Here is an 18,309-nt window from a genome sequence, read left to right on the forward strand (position 1 = left end):
TGACTGTGAAGGGTTAACAACCACCCATGCGGGGAAAGTAGGGATTGAAGGTCCCTGGTTTAATCCCGGTTTTTGCCAACTACTACACTTCATTAGGGATGACTATGCCTTCAGTCTGACACCATTTATATGGCTCCCCTGCGTTGCTGTTAACGCTCCCCGGAGCTGCCTCATGGTTTAAACCTCCCTGGTTTAAACCCCTCCTTTGTTGTCAACGCGCAGCAACTACTACAGTTCTTTATGGATGACTGTCAAGGGTTAATAACCACCCATGGTGGGAAAATGAACTGAAAAAAAAGGCATAATCTGATAAAAAACCTGGATTAATACAAACAGCTAAAATAGCACAGCTTTTGGTCAGTCATGGCAATTCTTTGGACTTTATCTGGCTCCCATGTTGTTGTCAACGCTCCATGGAGTTGTCTCATGGTTTTATTTTCTAAATTAAAGGTGCCATTTTACCTGCCTATTTAGCCGAAATAGCTCAGTTGGGAGAACGTCAGACCGAAGATCTGAGGCTCCCGGGTTTCAGCAAGTACTACAGTTCTTTATGGATGACTGTCAAGGGTTAATAACCACCCATGGTGGGAAAATGAACTGAAAAAAAAAGGCATGATCTGCAAAAAAACCTGGATTAATACAAACAGCTAAAATAGCACAGCTTTTGGTCAGTCATGGCAATTCTTTGGACTTTATCTGGCTCCCATGTTGTTGTCAACGCTCCATGGAGTTGTCTCATGGTTTTATTTTCCAAATTAAAGGTGCCATTTTACCTGCCTATTTAGCCGAAATAGCTCAGTTGGGAGAACGTCAGACCGAAGATCTGAGGCTCCCGGGTTTCAGCAAGTACTACAGTTCATTATGGATGACTGTCAAGGGTTAACAACTAAATAGCTAAACTAGCACAGCTTTTGGCCAGTCGTGACGTTTCTGTGGATTTTACCTGGCTCCCATGTTGTTATCAGTGCTCCATGGAGTTGCCTTCCGGTTTTATTTTCCCATGTTGCTGCCTCATGGTTTTATTTTCCAAATTAAAGGTGCCATTTTACCTGCCTTTTTAGCCGAAATAGCTCTGTTGGGAGAACGTCAGACCGAAGAGCTGAAGCTCCCGGGTTTCAGCAAGTACTACAGTTCATTATGGATGACTGTCAAGGGTTAACAACCACCCATGGTGGGAAAATGAACTGAAAAAAAAAGGCATGATCTGCAAAAAAACCTGGATTAATACAAACAGCTAAAATAGCACAGCTTTTGGTCAGTCATGGCAATTCTTTGGACTTTATCTGGCTCCCATGTTGTTGTCAACGCTCCATGGAGTTGTCTCATGGTTTTATTTTCCAAATTAAAGGTGCCATTTTACCTGCCTATTTAGCCGAAATAGCTCAGTTGGGAGAACGTCAGACCGAAGATCTGAGGCTCCCGGGTTTCAGCAAGTACTACAGTTCATTATGGATGACTGTCAAGGGTTAACAACTAAATAGCTAAACTAGCACAGCTTTTGGCCAGTCGTGACGTTTCTGTGGATTTTACCTGGCTCCCATGTTGTTATCAGTGCTCCATGGAGTTGCCTTCCGGTTTTATTTTCCCATGTTGCTGCCTCATGGTTTTATTTTCCAAATTAAAGGTGCCATTTTACCTGCCTTTTTAGCCGAAATAGCTCTGTTGGGAGAACGTCAGACCGAAGAGCTGAAGCTCCCGGGTTTCAGCAAGTACTACAGTTCATTATGGATGACTGTCAAGGGTTAACAACCACCCATGGTGGGAAAATGAACTGAAAAAAAAATGCATAATCTGCAAAAAAACCTGGATTAATGCAAACAGCTAAAATAGCACAGCTTTTGGTCAGTCATGGCAATTCTTTGGACTTTATCTGGCTCCCATGTTGTTGTCAACGCTCCATGGAGTTGTCTCATGGTTTTATTTTCCAAATTAAAGGTGCCATTTTACCTGCCTATTTAGCCGAAATAGCTCAGTTGGGAGAACGTCAGACCGAAGATCTGAGGCTCCCGGGTTTCAGCAAGTACTACAGTTCATTATGGATGACTTTCAAGGGTTAACAACCACCCATGGTGGGAAAATGAAAATGAAAATGGGAAAATTCTTTGGACTTTATCTGTCTCCCATGTTGTTGTCAACGCTCCATGGAGTTGCCTTCCGGTTTTGTTTTCCAAATTAAAGGCGCCATTTTACCTGCAATTTTGGCCGAAATAGCTCAGTTGGGAGAGCGTCAGACTGAAGATCTGAAGGTCCCTGGTTCAATCCCGGGTTTCGGCAACTACTACACTCAATTATAGATGACTGTGAAGGGTTAACAACCACCCATGCGGGGAAAGTAGGGATTGAAGGTCCCTGGTTTAATCCCGGTTTTTGCCAACTACTACACTTCATTAGGGATGACTATGCCTTCAGTCTGACACCATTTATATGGCTCCCCTGCGTTGCTGTTAACGCTCCCCGGAGCTGCCTCATGGTTTTAACCTCCCTGGTTTAAACCCCTCCTTTGTTGTCAACGCGCAGCAACTACTACAGTTCTTTATGGATGACTGTCAAGGGTTAATAACCACCCATGGTGGGAAAATGAACTGAAAAAAAAGGCATAATCTGCAAAAAAAACCTGGATTAATACAAACAGCTAAAATAGCACAGCTTTTGGTCAGTCATGGCAATTCTTTGGACTTTATCTGGCTCCCATGTTGTTGTCAACGCTCCATGGAGTTGTCTCATGGTTTTATTTTCCAAATTAAAGGTGCCATTTTACCTGCCTATTTAGCCGAAATAGCTCAGTTGGGAGAACGTCAGACCGAAGATCTGAGGCTCCCGGGTTTCAGCAAGTACTACACTCAATTATAGATGACTGTGAAGGGTTAACAACCACCCATGCGGGGAAAGTAGGGATTGAAGGTCCCTGGTTTAATCCCGGTTTTTGCCAACTACTACAGTTCATTAGGGATGACTATGCCTTCAGTCTGACACCATTTATATGGCTCCCCTGCGTTGCTGTTAACGCTCCCCGGAGCTGCCTCATGGTTTAAACCTCCCTGGTTTAAACCCCTGCTTTGTTGTCAACGCGCAGCAACTACTACAGTTCTTTATGGATGACTGTCAAGGGTTAATAACCACCCCTGGTGGGAAAATGAACTGAAAAAAAAATGCATAATCTGCAAAAAAACCTGGATTAATGCAAACAGCTAAAATAGCACAGCTTTTGGTCAGTCATGGCAATTCTTTGGACTTTATCTGGCTCCCATGTTGTTGTCAACGCTCCATGGAGTTGTCTCATGGTTTTATTTTCCAAATTAAAGGTGCCATTTTACCTGCCTATTTAGCCGAAATAGCTCAGTTGGGAGAACGTCAGACCGAAGATCTGAGGCTCCCGGGTTTCAGCAAGTACTACGGTTCATTATGGATGACTGTCAAGGGTTAACAACTAAATAGCTAAACTAGCACAGCTTTTGGCCAGTCGTGACGTTTCTGTGGATTTTACCTGGCTCCCATGTTGTTATCAGTGCTCCATGGAGTTGCCTTCCGGTTTTATTTTCCCATGTTGCTGCCTCATGGTTTTATTTTCCAAATTAAAGGTGCCATTTTACCTGCCTTTTTAGCCGAAATAGCTCTGTTGGGAGAACGTCAGACCGAAGAGCTGAAGCTCCCGGGTTTCAGCAAGTACTACAGTTCATTATGGATGACTGTCAATGGTTAACAACCACCTATGGTGGGAAAATGAACTGAAAAAAAAATGCATAATCTGCAAAAAAACCTGGATTAATGCAAACAGCTAAAATAGCACAGCTTTTGGTCAGTCATGGCAATTCTTTGGACTTTATCTGGCTCCCATGTTGTTGTCAACGCTCCATGGAGTTGCCTTCCGGTTTTGTTTTCCAAATTAAAGGCGCCATTTTACCTGCAATATTGGCCGAAATAGCTCAGTTGGGAGAGCGTCAGACTGAAGATCTGAAGGTCCCTGGTTCAATCCCGGGTTTCGGCAACTATTACACTCAATTATAGATGACTGTGAAGGGTTAACAACCACCCATGCGGGGAAAGTAGGGATTGAAGGTCCCTGGTTTAATCCCGGTTTTTGCCAACTACTACACTTCATTAGGGATGACTATGCCTTCAGTCTGACACCATTTATATGGCTCCCCTGCGTTGCTATTAACACTCCCCGGAGCTTCCTCATGGTTTAAACCTCCCTGGTTTAAACCCCTCCTTTGTTGTCAACGCGCAGCAACTACTACAGTTCTTTATGGATGACTGTCAAGGGTTAATAACCACCCCTGGTGGGAAAATGAACTGAAAAAAAAAAGACATGATCTGCAAAAAAACCTGGATTAATACAAACAGCTAAAATAGCACAGCTTTTGGTCAGTCATGGCAATTCTTTGGACTTTATCTGGCTCCCATGTTGTTGTCAACGCTCCATGGAGTTGTCTCATGGTTTTATTTTCCAAATTAAAGGTGCCATTTTACCTGCCTATTTAGCCGAAATAGCTCAGTTGGGAGAACGTCAGACCGAAGATCTGAGGCTCCCGGGTTTCAGCAAGTACTACGGTTCATTATGGATGACTGTCAAGGGTTAACAACTAAATAGCTAAACTAGCACAGCTTTTGGCCAGTCGTGACGTTTCTGTGGATTTTACCTGGCTCCCATGTTGTTATCAGTGCTCCATGGAGTTGCCTTCCGGTTTTATTTTCCCATGTTGCTGCCTCATGGTTTTATTTTCCAAATTAAAGGTGCCATTTTACCTGCCTTTTTAGCCGAAATAGCTCTGTTGGGAGAACGTCAGACCGAAGAGCTGAAGCTCCCGGGTTTCAGCAAGTACTACAGTTCATTATGGATGACTGTCAAGGGTTAACAACCACCCATGGTGGGAAAATGAACTGAAAAAAAAATGCATAATCTGCAAAAAAACCTGGATTAATGCAAACAGCTAAAATAGCACAGCTTTTGGTCAGTCATGGCAATTCTTTGGACTTTATCTGGCTCCCATGTTGTTGTCAACGCTCCATGGAGTTGTCTCATGGTTTTATTTTCCAAATTAAAGGTGCCATTTTACCTGCCTATTTAGCCGAAATAGCTCAGTTGGGAGAACGTCAGACCGAAGATCTGAGGCTCCCGGGTTTCAGCAAGTACTACAGTTCATTATGGATGACTGTCAAGGGTTAACAACCACCCATGGTGGGAAAATGAAAATGAAAATGGGAAAATTCTTTGGACTTTATCTGTCTCCCATGTTGTTGTCAACGCTCCATGGAGTTAGCTTCCGGTTTTGTTTTCCAAATTAAAGGCGCCATTTTACCTGCAATTTTGACTGAAATAGCTCAGTTGGGAGAACGTCAGACCGAAGATCTGAGGCTCCCGGGTTTCAGCAAGTACTATGGTTCATTATGGATGACTGTCAAGGGTTAACAACTAAATAGCTAAAATAGCACAGCTTTTGGCCAGTCGTGACGTTTCTGTGGATTTTACCTGGCTCCCATGTTGTTATCAGTGCTCCATGGAGTTGCCTTCCGGTTTTATTTTCCCATGTTGCTGCCTCATGGTTTTATTTTCCAAATTAAAGGTGCCATTTTACCTGCCTTTTTAGCCGAAATAGCTCTGTTGGGAGAACGTCAGACCGAAGAGCTGAAGCTCCCGGGTTTCAGCAAGTACTACAGTTCATTATGGATGACTGTCAAGGGTTAACAACCACCCATGGTGGGAAAATGAACTGAAAAAAAAAGGCATGATCTGCAAAAAAACCTGGATTAATACAAACAGCTAAAATAGCACAGCTTTTGGTCAGTCATGGCAATTCTTTGGACTTTATCTGGCTCCCATGTTGTTGTCAACGCTCCATGGAGTTGTCTCATGGTTTTATTTTCCAAATTAAAGGTGCCATTTTACCTGCCTATTTAGCCGAAATAGCTCAGTTGGGAGAACGTCAGACCGAAGATCTGAGGCTCCCGGGTTTCAGCAAGTACTACAGTTCATTATGGATGACTGTCAAGGGTTAACAACTAAATAGCTAAACTAGCACAGCTTTTGGCCAGTCGTGACGTTTCTGTGGATTTTACCTGGCTCCCATGTTGTTATCAGTGCTCCATGGAGTTGCCTTCCGGTTTTATTTTCCCATGTTGCTGCCTCATGGTTTTATTTTCCAAATTAAAGGTGCCATTTTACCTGCCTTTTTAGCCGAAATAGCTCTGTTGGGAGAACGTCAGACCGAAGAGCTGAAGCTCCCGGGTTTCAGCAAGTACTACAGTTCATTATGGATGACTGTCAAGGGTTAACAACCACCCATGGTGGGAAAATGAACTGAAAAAAAAATGCATAATCTGCAAAAAAACCTGGATTAATGCAAACAGCTAAAATAGCACAGCTTTTGGTCAGTCATGGCAATTCTTTGGACTTTATCTGGCTCCCATGTTGTTGTCAACGCTCCATGGAGTTGTCTCATGGTTTTATTTTCCAAATTAAAGGTGCCATTTTACCTGCCTATTTAGCCGAAATAGCTCAGTTGGGAGAACGTCAGACCGAAGATCTGAGGCTCCCGGGTTTCAGCAAGTACTACAGTTCATTATGGATGACTGTCAAGGGTTAACAACCACCCATGGTGGGAAAATGAAAATGAAAATGGGAAAATTCTTTGGACTTTATCTGTCTCCCATGTTGTTGTCAACGCTCCATGGAGTTGCCTTCCGGTTTTGTTTTCCAAATTAAAGGCGCCATTTTACCTGCAATTTTGGCCGAAATAGCTCAGTTGGGAGAGCGTCAGACTGAAGATCTGAAGGTCCCTGGTTCAATCCCGGGTTTCGGCAACTACTACACTCAATTATAGATGACTGTGAAGGGTTAACAACCACCCATGCGGGGAAAGTAGGGATTGAAGGTCCCTGGTTTAATCCCGGTTTTTGCCAACTACTACACTTCATTAGGGATGACTATGCCTTCAGTCTGACACCATTTATATGGCTCCCCTGCGTTGCTGTTAACGCTCCCCGGAGCTGCCTCATGGTTTAAACCTCCCTGGTTTAAACCCCTCCTTTGTTGTCAACGCGCAGCAACTACTACAGTTCTTTATGGATGACTGTCAAGGGTTAATAACCACCCATGGTGGGAAAATGAACTGAAAAAAAAGGCATAATCTGCAAAAAAAACCTGGATTAATACAAACAGCTAAAATAGCACAGCTTTTGGTCAGTCATGGCAATTCTTTGGACTTTATCTGGCTCCCATGTTGTTGTCAACGCTCCATGGAGTTGTCTCATGGTTTTATTTTCTAAATTAAAGGTGCCATTTTACCTGCCTATTTAGCCGAAATAGCTCAGTTGGGAGAACGTCAGACCGAAGATCTGAGGCTCCCGGGTTTCAGCAAGTACTACAGTTCATTATGGATGACTGTCAAGGGTTAACAACTAAATAGCTAAACTAGCACAGCTTTTGGCCAGTCGTGACGTTTCTGTGGATTTTACCTGGCTCCCATGTTGTTATCAGTGCTCCATGGAGTTGCCTTCCGGTTTTATTTTCCCATGTTGCTGCCTCATGGTTTTATTTTCCAAATTAAAGGTGCCATTTTACCTGCCTTTTTAGCCGAAATAGCTCTGTTGGGAGAACGTCAGACCGAAGAGCTGAAGCTCCCGGGTTTCAGCAAGTACTACAGTTCATTATGGATGACTGTCAAGGGTTAACAACCACCCATGGTGGGAAAATGAACTGAAAAAAAAAGGCATGATCTGCAAAAAAACCTGGATTAATACAAACAGCTAAAATAGCACAGCTTTTGGTCAGTCATGGCAATTCTTTGGACTTTATCTGGCTCCCATGTTGTTGTCAACGCTCCATGGAGTTGTCTCATGGTTTTATTTTCCAAATTAAAGGTGCCATTTTACCTGCCTATTTAGCCGAAATAGCTCAGTTGGGAGAACGTCAGACCGAAGATCTGAGGCTCCCGGGTTTCAGCAAGTACTACAGTTCATTATGGATGACTGTCAAGGGTTAACAACTAAATAGCTAAACTAGCACAGCTTTTGGCCAGTCGTGACGTTTCTGTGGATTTTACCTGGCTCCCATGTTGTTATCAGTGCTCCATGGAGTTGCCTTCCGGTTTTATTTTCCCATGTTGCTGCCTCATGGTTTTATTTTCCAAATTAAAGGTGCCATTTTACCTGCCTTTTTAGCCGAAATAGCTCTGTTGGGAGAACGTCAGACCGAAGAGCTGAAGCTCCCGGGTTTCAGCAAGTACTACAGTTCATTATGGATGACTGTCAAGGGTTAACAACCACCCATGGTGGGAAAATGAACTGAAAAAAAAATGCATAATCTGCAAAAAAACCTGGATTAATGCAAACAGCTAAAATAGCACAGCTTTTGGTCAGTCATGGCAATTCTTTGGACTTTATCTGGCTCCCATGTTGTTGTCAACGCTCCATGGAGTTGTCTCATGGTTTTATTTTCCAAATTAAAGGTGCCATTTTACCTGCCTATTTAGCCGAAATAGCTCAGTTGGGAGAACGTCAGACCGAAGATCTGAGGCTCCCGGGTTTCAGCAAGTACTACAGTTCATTATGGATGACTGTCAAGGGTTAACAACCACCCATGGTGGGAAAATGAAAATGAAAATGGGAAAATTCTTTGGACTTTATCTGTCTCCCATGTTGTTGTCAACGCTCCATGGAGTTGCCTTCCGGTTTTGTTTTCCAAATTAAAGGCGCCATTTTACCTGCAATTTTGGCCGAAATAGCTCAGTTGGGAGAGCGTCAGACTGAAGATCTGAAGGTCCCTGGTTCAATCCCGGGTTTCGGCAACTACTACACTCAATTATAGATGACTGTGAAGGGTTAACAACCACCCATGCGGGGAAAGTAGGGATTGAAGGTCCCTGGTTTAATCCCGGTTTTTGCCAACTACTACACTTCATTAGGGATGACTATGCCTTCAGTCTGACACCATTTATATGGCTCCCCTGCGTTGCTGTTAACGCTCCCCGGAGCTGCCTCATGGTTTAAACCTCCCTGGTTTAAACCCCTGCTTTGTTGTCAACGCGCAGCAACTACTACAGTTCTTTATGGATGACTGTCAAGGGTTAATAACCACCCCTGGTGGGAAAATGAACTGAAAAAAAAATGCATAATCTGCAAAAAAATCTGGATTAATGCAAACAGCTAAAATAGCACAGCTTTTGGTCAGTCATGGCAATTCTTTGGACTTTATCTGGCTCCCATGTTGTTGTCAACGCTCCATGGAGTTGTCTCATGGTTTTATTTTCCAAATTAAAGGTGCCATTTTACCTGCCTATTTAGCCGAAATAGCTCAGTTGGGAGAACGTCAGACCGAAGATCTGAGGCTCCCGGGTTTCAGCAAGTACTACACTCAATTATAGATGACTGTGAAGGGTTAACAACCACCCATGCGGGGAAAGTAGGGATTGAAGGTCCCTGGTTTAATCCCGGTTTTTGCCAACTACTACAGTTCATTAGGGATGACTATGCCTTCAGTCTGACACCATTTATATGGCTCCCCTGCGTTGCTGTTAACGCTCCCCGGAGCTGCCTCATGGTTTAAACCTCCCTGGTTTAAACCCCTGCTTTGTTGTCAACGCGCAGCAACTACTACAGTTCTTTATGGATGACTGTCAAGGGTTAATAACCACCCCTGGTGGGAAAATGAACTGAAAAAAAAATGCATAATCTGCAAAAAAACCTGGATTAATGCAAACAGCTAAAATAGCACAGCTTTTGGTCAGTCATGGCAATTCTTTGGACTTTATCTGGCTCCCATGTTGTTGTCAACGCTCCATGGAGTTGTCTCATGGTTTTATTTTCCAAATTAAAGGTGCCATTTTACCTGCCTATTTAGCCGAAATAGCTCAGTTGGGAGAACGTCAGACCGAAGATCTGAGGCTCCCGGGTTTCAGCAAGTACTACGGTTCATTATGGATGACTGTCAAGGGTTAACAACTAAATAGCTAAACTAGCACAGCTTTTGGCCAGTCGTGACGTTTCTGTGGATTTTACCTGGCTCCCATGTTGTTATCAGTGCTCCATGGAGTTGCCTTCCGGTTTTATTTTCCCATGTTGCTGCCTCATGGTTTTATTTTCCAAATTAAAGGTGCCATTTTACCTGCCTTTTTAGCCGAAATAGCTCTGTTGGGAGAACGTCAGACCGAAGAGCTGAAGCTCCCGGGTTTCAGCAAGTACTACAGTTCATTATGGATGACTGTCAATGGTTAACAACCACCTATGGTGGGAAAATGAACTGAAAAAAAAAAGCATAATCTGAAAAAAAACCTGGATTAATGCAAACAGCTAAAATAGCACAGCTTTTGGTCAGTCATGGCAATTCTTTGGACTTTATCTGGCTCCCATGTTGTTGTCAACGCTCCATGGAGTTGCCTTCCGGTTTTGTTTTCCAAATTAAAGGCGCCATTTTACCTGCAATTTTGGCCGAAATAGCTCAGTTGGGAGAGCGTCAGACTGAAGATCTGAAGGTCCCTGGTTCAATCCCGGGTTTCGGCAACTATTACACTCAATTATAGATGACTGTGAAGGGTTAACAACCACCCATGCGGGGAAAGTAGGGATTGAAGGTCCCTGGTTTAATCCCGGTTTTTGCCAACTACTACACTTCATTAGGGATGACTATGCCTTCAGTCTGACACCATTTATATGGCTCCCCTGCGTTGCTATTAAAACTCCCCGGAGCTTCCTCATGGTTTAAACCTCCCTGGTTTAAACCCCTCCTTTGTTGTCAACGCGCAGCAACTACTACAGTTCTTTATGGATGACTGTCAAGGGTTAATAACCACCCCTGGTGGGAAAATGAACTGAAAAAAAAAAGGCATGATCTGCAAAAAAACCTGGATTAATACAAACAGCTAAAATAGCACAGCTTTTGGTCAGTCATGGCAATTCTTTGGACTTTATCTGGCTCCCATGTTGTTGTCAACGCTCCATGGAGTTGTCTCATGGTTTTATTTTCCAAATTAAAGGTGCCATTTTACCTGCCTATTTAGCCGAAATAGCTCAGTTGGGAGAACGTCAGACCGAAGATCTGAGGCTCCCGGGTTTCAGCAAGTACTACAGTTCATTATGGATGACTGTCAAGGGTTAACAACTAAATAGCTAAACTAGCACAGCTTTTGGCCAGTCGTGACGTTTCTGTGGATTTTACCTGGCTCCCATGTTGTTATCAGTGCTCCATGGAGTTGCCTTCCGGTTTTATTTTCCCATGTTGCTGCCTCATGGTTTTATTTTCCAAATTAAAGGTGCCATTTTACCTGCCTTTTTAGCCGAAATAGCTCTGTTGGGAGAACGTCAGACCGAAGAGCTGAAGCTCCCGGGTTTCAGCAAGTACTACAGTTCATTATGGATGACTGTCAAGGGTTAACAACCACCCATGGTGGGAAAATGAACTGAAAAAAAAATGCATAATCTGCAAAAAAACCTGGATTAATGCAAACAGCTAAAATAGCACAGCTTTTGGTCAGTCATGGCAATTCTTTGGACTTTATCTGGCTCCCATGTTGTTGTCAACGCTCCATGGAGTTGTCTCATGGTTTTATTTTCCAAATTAAAGGTGCCATTTTACCTGCCTATTTAGCCGAAATAGCTCAGTTGGGAGAACGTCAGACCGAAGATCTGAGGCTCCCGGGTTTCAGCAAGTACTACAGTTCATTATGGATGACTGTCAAGGGTTAACAACTAAATAGCTAAACTAGCACAGCTTTTGGCCAGTCGTGACGTTTCTGTGGATTTTACCTGGCTCCCATGTTGTTATCAGTGCTCCATGGAGTTGCCTTCCGGTTTTATTTTCCCATGTTGCTGCCTCATGGTTTTATTTTCCAAATTAAAGGTGCCATTTTACCTGCCTTTTTAGCCGAAATAGCTCTGTTGGGAGAACGTCAGACCGAAGAGCTGAAGCTCCCGGGTTTCAGCAAGTACTACAGTTCATTATGGATGACTGTCAAGGGTTAACAACCACCCATGGTGGGAAAATGAACTGAAAAAAAAATGCATAATCTGCAAAAAAACCTGGATTAATGCAAACAGCTAAAATAGCACAGCTTTTGGTCAGTCATGGCAATTCTTTGGACTTTATCTGGCTCCCATGTTGTTGTCAACGCTCCATGGAGTTGTCTCATGGTTTTATTTTCCAAATTAAAGGTGCCATTTTACCTGCCTATTTAGCCGAAATAGCTCAGTTGGGAGAACGTCAGACCGAAGATCTGAGGCTCCCGGGTTTCAGCAAGTACTACAGTTCATTATGGATGACTGTCAAGGGTTAACAACCACCCATGGTGGGAAAATGAAAATGAAAATGGGAAAATTCTTTGGACTTTATCTGTCTCCCATGTTGTTGTCAACGCTCCATGGAGTTGCCTTCCGGTTTTGTTTTCCAAATTAAAGGCGCCATTTTACCTGCAATTTTGGCCGAAATAGCTCAGTTGGGAGAGCGTCAGACTGAAGATCTGAAGGTCCCTGGTTCAATCCCGGGTTTCGGCAACTACTACACTCAATTATAGATGACTGTGAAGGGTTAACAACCACCCATGCGGGGAAAGTAGGGATTGAAGGTCCCTGGTTTAATCCCGGTTTTTGCCAACTACTACACTTCATTAGGGATGACTATGCCTTCAGTCTGACACCATTTATATGGCTCCCCTGCGTTGCTGTTAACGCTCCCCGGAGCTGCCTCATGGTTTAAACCTCCCTGGTTTAAACCCCTCCTTTGTTGTCAACGCGCAGCAACTACTACAGTTCTTTATGGATGACTGTCAAGGGTTAATAACCACCCATGGTGGGAAAATGAACTGAAAAAAAAGGCATAATCTGCAAAAAAAACCTGGATTAATACAAACAGCTAAAATAGCACAGCTTTTGGTCAGTCATGGCAATTCTTTGGACTTTATCTGGCTCCCATGTTGTTGTCAACGCTCCATGGAGTTGTCTCATGGTTTTATTTTCTAAATTAAAGGTGCCATTTTACCTGCCTATTTAGCCGAAATAGCTCAGTTGGGAGAACGTCAGACCGAAGATCTGAGGCTCCCGGGTTTCAGCAAGTACTACAGTTCATTATGGATGACTGTCAAGGGTTAACAACTAAATAGCTAAACTAGCACAGCTTTTGGCCAGTCGTGACGTTTCTGTGGATTTTACCTGGCTCCCATGTTGTTATCAGTGCTCCATGGAGTTGCCTTCCGGTTTTATTTTCCCATGTTGCTGCCTCATGGTTTTATTTTCCAAATTAAAGGTGCCATTTTACCTGCCTTTTTAGCCGAAATAGCTCTGTTGGGAGAACGTCAGACCGAAGAGCTGAAGCTCCCGGGTTTCAGCAAGTACTACAGTTCATTATGGATGACTGTCAAGGGTTAACAACCACCCATGGTGGGAAAATGAACTGAAAAAAAAATGCATAATCTGCAAAAAAACCTTGATTAATGCAAACAGCTAAAATAGCACAGCTTTTGGTCAGTCATGGCAATTCTTTGGACTTTATCTGGCTCCCATGTTGTTGTCAACGCTCCATGGAGTTGTCTCATGGTTTTATTTTCCAAATTAAAGGTGCCATTTTACCTGCCTATTTAGCCGAAATAGCTCAGTTGGGAGAACGTCAGACCGAAGATCTGAGGCTCCCGGGTTTCAGCAAGTACTACAGTTCATTATGGATGACTGTCAAGGGTTAACAACCACCCATGGTGGGAAAATGAAAATGAAAATGGGAAAATTCTTTGGACTTTATCTGTCTCCCATGTTGTTGTCAACGCTCCATGGAGTTGCCTTCCGGTTTTGTTTTCCAAATTAAAGGCGCCATTTTACCTGCAATTTTGGCCGAAATAGCTCAGTTGGGAGAGCGTCAAACTGAAGATCTGAAGGTCCCTGGTTCAATCCCGGGTTTTGGCAACTACTACACTCAATTATAGATGACTGTGAAGGGTTAACAACCACCCATGCGGGGAAAGTAGGGATTGAAGGTCCCTGGTTTAATCCCGGTTTTTGCCAACTACTACACTTCATTAGGGATGACTATGCCTTCAGTCTGACACCATTTATATGGCTCCCCTGCGTTGCTGTTAACGCTCCCCGGAGCTGCCTCATGGTTTAAACCTCCCTGGTTTAAACCCCTCCTTTGTTGTCAACGCGCAGCAACTACTACAGTTCTTTATGGATGACTGTCAAGGGTTAATAACCACCCATGGTGGGAAAATGAACTGAAAAAAAAGGCATAATCTGATAAAAAACCTGGATTAATACAAACAGCTAAAATAGCACAGCTTTTGGTCAGTCATGGCAATTCTTTGGACTTTATCTGGCTCCCATGTTGTTGTCAACGCTCCATGGAGTTGTCTCATGGTTTTATTTTCTAAATTAAAGGTGCCATTTTACCTGCCTATTTAGCCGAAATAGCTCAGTTGGGAGAACGTCAGACCGAAGATCTGAGGCTCCCGGGTTTCAGCAAGTACTACAGTTCTTTATGGATGACTGTCAAGGGTTAATAACCACCCATGGTGGGAAAATGAACTGAAAAAAAAAAGGCATGATCTGCAAAAAAACCTGGATTAATACAAACAGCTAAAATAGCACAGCTTTTGGTCAGTCATGGCAATTCTTTGGACTTTATCTGGCTCCCATGTTGTTGTCAACGCTCCATGGAGTTGTCTCATGGTTTTATTTTCCAAATTAAAGGTGCCATTTTACCTGCCTATTTAGCCGAAATAGCTCAGTTGGGAGAACGTCAGACCGAAGATCTGAGGCTCCCGGGTTTCAGCAAGTACTACAGTTCATTATGGATGACTGTCAAGGGTTAACAACTAAATAGCTAAACTAGCACAGCTTTTGGCCAGTCGTGACGTTTCTGTGGATTTTACCTGGCTCCCATGTTGTTATCAGTGCTCCATGGAGTTGCCTTCCGGTTTTATTTTCCCATGTTGCTGCCTCATGGTTTTATTTTCCAAATTAAAGGTGCCATTTTACCTGCCTTTTTAGCCGAAATAGCTCTGTTGGGAGAACGTCAGACCGAAGAGCTGAAGCTCCCGGGTTTCAGCAAGTACTACAGTTCATTATGGATGACTGTCAAGGGTTAACAACCACCCATGGTGGGAAAATGAACTGAAAAAAAAAGGCATGATCTGCAAAAAAACCTGGATTAATACAAACAGCTAAAATAGCACAGCTTTTGGTCAGTCATGGCAATTCTTTGGACTTTATCTGGCTCCCATGTTGTTGTCAACGCTCCATGGAGTTGTCTCATGGTTTTATTTTCCAAATTAAAGGTGCCATTTTACCTGCCTATTTAGCCGAAATAGCTCAGTTGGGAGAACGTCAGACCGAAGATCTGAGGCTCCCGGGTTTCAGCAAGTACTACAGTTCATTATGGATGACTGTCAAGGGTTAACAACTAAATAGCTAAACTAGCACAGCTTTTGGCCAGTCGTGACGTTTCTGTGGATTTTACCTGGCTCCCATGTTGTTATCAGTGCTCCATGGAGTTGCCTTCCGGTTTTATTTTCCCATGTTGCTGCCTCATGGTTTTATTTTCCAAATTAAAGGTGCCATTTTACCTGCCTTTTTAGCCGAAATAGCTCTGTTGGGAGAACGTCAGACCGAAGAGCTGAAGCTCCCGGGTTTCAGCAAGTACTACAGTTCATTATGGATGACTGTCAAGGGTTAACAACCACCCATGGTGGGAAAATGAACTGAAAAAAAAATGCATAATCTGCAAAAAAACCTGGATTAATGCAAACAGCTAAAATAGCACAGCTTTTGGTCAGTCATGGCAATTCTTTGGACTTTATCTGGCTCCCATGTTGTTGTCAACGCTCCATGGAGTTGTCTCATGGTTTTATTTTCCAAATTAAAGGTGCCATTTTACCTGCCTATTTAGCCGAAATAGCTCAGTTGGGAGAACGTCAGACCGAAGATCTGAGGCTCCCGGGTTTCAGCAAGTACTACAGTTCATTATGGATGACTGTCAAGGGTTAACAACCACCCATGGTGGGAAAATGAAAATGAAAATGGGAAAATTCTTTGGACTTTATCTGTCTCCCATGTTGTTGTCAACGCTCCATGGAGTTGCCTTCCGGTTTTGTTTTCCAAATTAAAGGCGCCATTTTACCTGCAATTTTGGCCGAAATAGCTCAGTTGGGAGAGCGTCAGACTGAAGATCTGAAGGTCCCTGGTTCAATCCCGGGTTTCGGCAACTACTACACTCAATTATAGATGACTGTGAAGGGTTAACAACCACCCATGCGGGGAAAGTAGGGATTGAAGGTCCCTGGTTTAATCCCGGTTTTTGCCAACTACTACACTTCATTAGGGATGACTATGCCTTCAGTCTGACACCATTTATATGGCTCCCCTGCGTTGCTGTTAACGCTCCCCGGAGCTGCCTCATGGTTTAAACCTCCCTGGTTTAAACCCCTGCTTTGTTGTCAACGCGCAGCAACTACTACAGTTCTTTATGGATGACTGTCAAGGGTTAATAACCACCCCTGGTGGGAAAATGAACTGAAAAAAAAATGCATAATCTGCAAAAAAATCTGGATTAATGCAAACAGCTAAAATAGCACAGCTTTTGGTCAGTCATGGCAATTCTTTGGACTTTATCTGGCTCCCATGTTGTTGTCAACGCTCCATGGAGTTGTCTCATGGTTTTATTTTCCAAATTAAAGGTGCCATTTTACCTGCCTATTTAGCCGAAATAGCTCAGTTGGGAGAACGTCAGACCGAAGATCTGAGGCTCCCGGGTTTCAGCAAGTACTACACTCAATTATAGATGACTGTGAAGGGTTAACAACCACCCATGCGGGGAAAGTAGGGATTGAAGGTCCCTGGTTTAATCCCGGTTTTTGCCAACTACTACAGTTCATTAGGGATGACTATGCCTTCAGTCTGACACCATTTATATGGCTCCCCTGCGTTGCTGTTAACGCTCCCCGGAGCTGCCTCATGGTTTAAACCTCCCTGGTTTAAACCCCTGCTTTGTTGTCAACGCGCAGCAACTACTACAGTTCTTTATGGATGACTGTCAAGGGTTAATAACCACCCCTGGTGGGAAAATGAACTGAAAAAAAAATGCATAATCTGCAAAAAAACCTGGATTAATGCAAACAGCTAAAATAGCACAGCTTTTGGTCAGTCATGGCAATTCTTTGGACTTTATCTGGCTCCCATGTTGTTGTCAACGCTCCATGGAGTTGTCTCATGGTTTTATTTTCCAAATTAAAGGTGCCATTTTACCTGCCTATTTAGCCGAAATAGCTCAGTTGGGAGAACGTCAGACCGAAGATCTGAGGCTCCCGGGTTTCAGCAAGTACTACGGTTCATTATGGATGACTGTCAAGGGTTAACAACTAAATAGCTAAACTAGCACAGCTTTTGGCCAGTCGTGACGTTTCTGTGGATTTTACCTGGCTCCCATGTTGTTATCAGTGCTCCATGGAGTTGCCTTCCGGTTTTATTTTCCCATGTTGCTGCCTCATGGTTTTATTTTCCAAATTAAAGGTGCCATTTTACCTGCCTTTTTAGCCGAAATAGCTCTGTTGGGAGAACGTCAGACCGAAGAGCTGAAGCTCCCGGGTTTCAGCAAGTACTACAGTTCATTATGGATGACTGTCAATGGTTAACAACCACCTATGGTGGGAAAATGAACTGAAAAAAAAAAGCATAATCTGAAAAAAAACCTGGATTAATGCAAACAGCTAAAATAGCACAGCTTTTGGTCAGTCATGGCAATTCTTTGGACTTTATCTGGCTCCCATGTTGTTGTCAACGCTCCATGGAGTTGCCTTCCGGTTTTGTTTTCCAAATTAAAGGCGCCATTTTACCTGCAATTTTGGCCGAAATAGCTCAGTTGGGAGAGCGTCAGACTGAAGATCTGAAGGTCCCTGGTTCAATCCCGGGTTTCGGCAACTACTACACTCAATTATAGATGACTGTGAAGGGTTAACAACCACCCATGCGGGGAAAGTAGGGATTGAAGGTCCCTGGTTTAATCCCGGTTTTTGCCAACTACTACAGTTCATTAGGGATGACTATGCCTTCAGTCTGACACCATTTATATGGCTCCCCTGCGTTGCTATTAACACTCCCCGGAGCTTCCTCATGGTTTAAACCTCCCTGGTTTAAACCCCTGCTTTGTTGTCAACGCGCAGCAACTACTACAGTTCTTTATGGATGACTGTCAAGGGTTAATAACCACCCATGGTGGGAAAATGAACTGAAAAAAAAGGCATAATCTGCAAAAAAAACCTGGATTAATACAAACAGCTAAAATAGCACAGCTTTTGGTCAGTCATGGCAATTCTTTGGACTTTATCTGGCTCCCATGTT

At 43.4% G+C, this 18,309-nt stretch overlaps 9 non-coding genes across 9 annotated transcripts; all 9 read left to right on the plus strand.

Moving 5' to 3' along the window:
* The first annotated feature begins 2,201 nt into the window (after positions 1-2,201).
* Positions 2,202-2,274, plus strand: trnaf-gaa (transfer RNA phenylalanine (anticodon GAA)). Its single transcript has one exon. It is a non-coding gene; the product is annotated as a tRNA-Phe (tRNA).
* A 1,638-nt stretch (positions 2,275-3,912) lies between these two features.
* On the plus strand, positions 3,913-3,985 carry trnaf-gaa (transfer RNA phenylalanine (anticodon GAA)). Its single transcript has one exon. It is a non-coding gene; the product is annotated as a tRNA-Phe (tRNA).
* A 2,743-nt stretch (positions 3,986-6,728) lies between these two features.
* trnaf-gaa (transfer RNA phenylalanine (anticodon GAA)) lies at positions 6,729-6,801 on the plus strand. Its single transcript has one exon. It is a non-coding gene; the product is annotated as a tRNA-Phe (tRNA).
* Positions 6,802-8,713: 1,912 nt separating this feature from the next.
* trnaf-gaa (transfer RNA phenylalanine (anticodon GAA)) lies at positions 8,714-8,786 on the plus strand. The gene has a single exon. It is a non-coding gene; the product is annotated as a tRNA-Phe (tRNA).
* Positions 8,787-10,424: 1,638 nt separating this feature from the next.
* Positions 10,425-10,497, plus strand: trnaf-gaa (transfer RNA phenylalanine (anticodon GAA)). The gene has a single exon. It is a non-coding gene; the product is annotated as a tRNA-Phe (tRNA).
* A 1,913-nt stretch (positions 10,498-12,410) lies between these two features.
* On the plus strand, positions 12,411-12,483 carry trnaf-gaa (transfer RNA phenylalanine (anticodon GAA)). Its single transcript has one exon. It is a non-coding gene; the product is annotated as a tRNA-Phe (tRNA).
* Positions 12,484-13,808: 1,325 nt separating this feature from the next.
* Positions 13,809-13,881, plus strand: trnaf-gaa (transfer RNA phenylalanine (anticodon GAA)). The gene has a single exon. It is a non-coding gene; the product is annotated as a tRNA-Phe (tRNA).
* A 2,223-nt stretch (positions 13,882-16,104) lies between these two features.
* On the plus strand, positions 16,105-16,177 carry trnaf-gaa (transfer RNA phenylalanine (anticodon GAA)). Its single transcript has one exon. It is a non-coding gene; the product is annotated as a tRNA-Phe (tRNA).
* Positions 16,178-17,815: 1,638 nt separating this feature from the next.
* trnaf-gaa (transfer RNA phenylalanine (anticodon GAA)) lies at positions 17,816-17,888 on the plus strand. The gene has a single exon. It is a non-coding gene; the product is annotated as a tRNA-Phe (tRNA).
* The last annotated feature ends 421 nt before the right edge of the window (positions 17,889-18,309 follow it).

This window comes from Leuresthes tenuis, unplaced genomic scaffold, assembly GCF_036924035.1.
Source record: "Leuresthes tenuis unplaced genomic scaffold, fLeuTen1.0.hap1 SCAF_11, whole genome shotgun sequence".
Classification (NCBI taxonomy): Eukaryota; Metazoa; Chordata; class Actinopteri; order Atheriniformes; family Atherinopsidae; genus Leuresthes; species Leuresthes tenuis.